Raw genomic sequence first — 4,942 nt, 5'->3', positions numbered from 1 at the left:
CTGCCTCACCCGGGAAGAGCGCAATGATAATACCAACATGGGCCAGTGAAGCGACGTCCTCCACAACTAGACTGAAGAACAAAAGGACAGCAAATTGTCTGTTCCCCTCCCCAAATTCCCCAATAAAATCTTTTTTAAAAAAAATTGTTGTGAGGGACAGGATTGGCTCTTCCGTCTCCAAAGTTTGCCGACCCCTGGTCTAGAAAGATAGATAGATAATGAACAAACTTGATACAACAGAAAGTATAACACATAGTCAAATGAAAGCTCAAAGCAAAGACATGGGTAGAAAAACACTTGAAATTAGCTACCACTGAAATTGAATAAAAATCCCCCGTTAAGTGATTCAGCTAAGGAGGCAGAGAACCCAACAGCAAGGTAGTCAGGAAATGAGATCAAAGTGATGACTGGATAAATCCAGGGTGTGCCTGATGTAAATGAAAAGTTGACCCTCAAAAAGGGCTGAAATTAAAATAGCCAAAGAGCCCCGCTCTCAGCTGGCCTATCCTCATCATCTAAGGGATCCAGTGAGTATGAGTCCAGAAAGCAGTATATCTCAGTATCTTGGCTCTACCAGTTCTGCCATGGTTGAAGTAGGACCCCAACATCCACTGTGAACAAGAACAGGTCTCAGTTCCCTAAGGAAAGAAAGGATGGCAAAAAGAGGGAGATGGCCAAACTGTGGGAGTTCTTAAACAAGCTTAAGACAAGGTTCCAGGTCCCAAGGGATCTGGCATACAAAAAGGAAACACACAGGAAACATATCAACTCCATGGACTATTTAACACTTATTGAAGAAAGGCTGTGGAATCGCTTAAGTATGATCTTCAAGTGTGGGAAAAAAAGACTAGATATTCTTACCATTTCTTAATAATTGTCTTGATTCTATAACCTAATTCCATCTAAAGCTACTCGTATGTTGATAAATTCCAGATGCTTCACACACTTCATTAAAATGTTCATGCCATATAGTTCAAAACTCCTGATGAGTAAAGTGTCTTTAGAAATGAGAATCTCATAGTCAGACTGAGTACATGCCAAGAGTATGGTAAGACACCATACCTCTGTGAGCAATGGAGGCTCAGGGCACCAGAATAATTCCAGATCTCACCTCCTAAAAGGCATGGGGGTCTTAATGTAGTTTTCGGTCTTAAAAATCAACTTAAGAACTCAGTGTGACAACACTGGCAGTGGTTACACCAGGTAGACAAGAGCTGACATAAGGACCAACAATAACAGATGTAAAATTATTTACCTACTGATAAATTAAACACCATCCTACTCTACCATATAATTGATTTCAGTAATACTATTAGTAGGAAGAAAAACACATGCAGTCCAAAGATATTGTCCCTGTGAAGGCTATTATTTATATGATTCTACATGTTCAAATAGGTATCACTCCATGGAACTGACCTTGCATTTTCCCAAACATTATCTGCCAAAGCTACTTAAAGGGTGGATTGGTGGTACTTTCCAAAAGAAATGCTTGACAATTTTCTTCAGTTATTTTTTTTAAATAAACGAAACATGCTATTCTGATCTCTTTAAAAAAAAAAGACACGAGAAAATGAAAATACAGTGGGCTTTTTTTGTTGTTGTTTTACAGTATTACCAACATGAATCACAACATATCATATACAGCCTAAAAATTTTAAAATATCATTTCAGGATAGTTTGCCAAGGTAGTCTTAACTCCTCCAGTTGTTTCTTACAAGGTCTATATGCTGAAAAATATATCCTTATAAAGTGAAGCCAAGACTTTAAAATTGCCCTACATTAACAATTTAGGTCCTCAATTAATGGCTATCAAACTTTGCTCCAGTGGAAAATTCACAGTATTTCAGCTTGACTGAGGTATTCTATGGGAAGATTTAAATAATGGCGTCCTTTCCCAACTTTGCAGTAACAAATGTTAAAGAACAAAATTCTCAGTGTTAAATCCCTTCCCCAATTTTTCTAAAATATTTGATACCTGCTACCTCTTTCAATTTTGAAACTCAGCCTACCAGAGTATCTGATTCAACATAAAACCAGAAACATATTATTTCAAGTTTACAATATCATGACTCATGATTTCCAGGCCACTCTGCCACCTTCTTAACCATGATTAAGCCCAGGACCACAAGCATTTAGAGTAGCCACTACACTTGACAGAAGACATACAGAGATAAGACACGGTCCATTTTTTATAAAGCTCCCACCAGGGAAAGTGCACAAAGAAATATTTATTAAATGCCTACACTGAACACTGTAGTGTGGGAAATGCAAAGAATTCACCCCACGCAGCAAGGACTTCAGGACTACTGCATATGTGGACCACTAAGAAAAGTGATGCTGGGGATGTTGGAATCCAACTGCTACATGTGTATAGATATTTGTTCCTAATTAATATCAGGGTTAGACGACACCACAACGCAAAGACTCCTGAAATGCAAATCTCCTGGGATTGACACTATCAGATTGAAGACTATGAGTAAACATTCTTGACATAAAAATAATTACTAGATTCAAAGAAACTGCAAAGTACTGTTTCAATTGATAGAATGTAAACATTTCTTAACTAAAAATACTGGGTCCAAATCACAAATTAAGGCAGTTACTCAAAATAGAAAAATTTAGTAATTGAAAATTTAGTAATTATCTAGCTTTTTTTTAAGCTACCATAATCAAAACAAATTTTGGTATAAGAATATCCACTGGGGAGGTCTGAGTTATCTACTTAAGTATCTAGCTAATTAAGCCTACTAGTTCTATTCAGCTTCTGTTAAATCTCTACAAGAAACTCTCTTTGATTTAATTTCTCTCTGTAAAATAATGGGTTTGGATTAAACTGCTCAAAGTCCCTTACAAATAGAAAATTCTATTTCTGTGGTCCATAAGATTAAAATGTCAACACGGTTTCAAAACAGGATTAAAGAAGCCATATTAACTTCCCAAAGTGGTAATGCTATAAAATTCAGTTTCCTACCTTATCTCAGTATCATGGTTCAGGTTTAACCTATTCAGTTTTCAAAGAAACTTTCATGATTCAAAAGGTACTACCCAGCCCTCAATACTAAAGCTGTTTCATTAACTATAAAAGCGTAAGGAAAATATAAAATAATAGGTAGTGGGAGCTGAGAATCTATTCCACTTCAGGCCTGGAATGCCCTAACTAAAATTCAATACTGAACTTGGTATGTTGGGTTCCTATATGAAACTCCAGCCATGCTTTAGCTTAAGGTTAAACAGGTTAATAGAATCCAATAAAATGGCTCTGTTGAATTATACTGGACTTTTCAGCAGCTCCTTTACCTGACCACTATGTTGAGCTTTAAAAACAACTTCAAGGGTAACACCAAATAACCAAGGCAAGCCACCGCACACGGAGGCTGCATTCTGAAACCCACCTCGTGTGGAAAGTCACCATCAACTCACGTTTTCCATTTCAAACTGTGATACAGGTGGAGGAAAAAGTGTGAAGCACTCCTCTTTGAACCTCCAGTTACACTGTCTCAAGACGCTAACTTATGAATTATCTCAAAGATAATCTAATGCAGTACAGTTCTCAGAAGACGATTAAAGTTCTATTTGCAGAGGAGAAGAAGAAAAAACAAAAAACAGAAAAAACGCCCTTGGGACCAAAGACCAAATTAATGTTGTACTGCAACTTCGCTGTTGGGTACATGGCTGGATTTACAAGACTTAAATTCACAGAACCTTTCCCCCCAAACACACTGTCTGGATCCTGGTCAAAATAAGTACATGCTGGATCCTCACAGGAGGGATTCTGGGGCTGAGTGAGGTCTTTGGTCTCTGACACAGGGGAGGGAGGCGCTGGTGAGGGCGATAATGGGGCCAAGCGCAGAAGGTCTCTTCAGGGAGGCCTGAGGGCGCGCGTCGCGAGGGACCGTGGGCCCGGCCTCTGCGCCTACGCCGGTCAACCCCGGGAACCCGGCCTCCTTTCTCGCAGGAGAGGATGACGCGCCCCACCCGTCCCTCGCCGGCGGAGCAAGGGCGGCGGCGCGCCGCACCGGGGGAAGCCGGCACGCACGACGCGCGGAAACCAAGAAAATGAAATCAGAAAATGGCCAGCGTGCAGGACTGAACTGTGTGCCCGGCACGGCGCGCAGGACCAACGGCGGCGCAGGGAGCGCAGCGCTTGCGCCTGGGAAGCGCGCCGCCCGCGCGGCCCTCGGCTCCGCCCCCCACCCCCACCCCCCGGCTCCCAGCGCCACCACCGCTGCCGCCGCCGTTCCTCTGGGAACTCCGCGCCGCGCGGCCCCGCGAGGCGGGCGCCGGAGAGGGGAGGGGCCGCGCTCCCGCCTCCCCCGCCGGCCCGCGCGGCTCCCCAGCCCGGAGTCTACTCACCTCCTCCTCCTCCTCCTCCTCCTCCTCGTCTCTCCCTCCTTGCCACCGGCGCGGCCCAGCCGGCGACGCACTGACGCCATGCCCCTCCCCCGCGGCCGCCGCCGCCGCCCCTCCCGACCCGCGGCTCGGCGGCCTTGAGTCGCATCAGGCGCAGACCCCGCCCCTCGGTCCGCCCACGTGCTCAAGACTCCGCCCTCTGCGCGCCCGGACGCTGCGGGCGCGGGGTTCCTGACTCAGTCTTAGCTCCCGCCCGCGCGAGGTGCAGTGAGGGGAGTCGGGGCAACCGCGCTCCTCCTCACCTGCCCACTCTGAGGGCCTCGCTTCACTACCCACCTCCCCGCGCGCCCTTTCTCGTCTTTCGTCAGCACCCCCCGCCCCGCGTCTGCCCCTTCAGCTTTTTGTACTTTCCCCAACCCCCTAGGCGCGTTCTAAGCTCGCTCTGGCGTCTTCTCTTTCTTTCAGGAAGGTCTTCGCTGCTCACGAGGTCCACCTCGGCGTTTTCCTGCCGGCGCCTTCCTCTCCCTGGCCTGCCGGAGCCTCGGGGCCGGCGCGGACCCGCCTCCTTCCCGCCACCTGTACCTGCTGCGGT

At 45.7% G+C, this 4,942-nt stretch overlaps 1 protein-coding gene across 1 annotated transcript in view; it reads right to left on the bottom strand.

Annotated features, from left to right (window-relative positions):
• The window catches only part of QTMAN (queuosine-tRNA mannosyltransferase), a 333,545-nt gene extending 329,109 nt beyond the window's left edge, over positions 1–4,436 (bottom strand). Inside the window, exon 1 of the mRNA XM_019663537.1 lies at positions 4,354–4,436. The gene's annotated coding sequence lies outside the window, so the exon portion shown is untranslated. The remainder of the gene's footprint in view (positions 1–4,353) is intronic.
• Positions 4,437–4,942: the final 506 nt, after the last annotated feature.

This window comes from Hipposideros armiger, unplaced genomic scaffold (genome assembly GCF_001890085.2).
Source record: "Hipposideros armiger isolate ML-2016 unplaced genomic scaffold, ASM189008v1 scaffold_394, whole genome shotgun sequence".
Lineage (NCBI taxonomy): Eukaryota > Metazoa > Chordata > Mammalia > Chiroptera > Hipposideridae > Hipposideros > Hipposideros armiger.
Note: the sequence above shows the minus strand (reverse complement) of the source record. Positions and strands in the feature narration are given on the sequence as shown.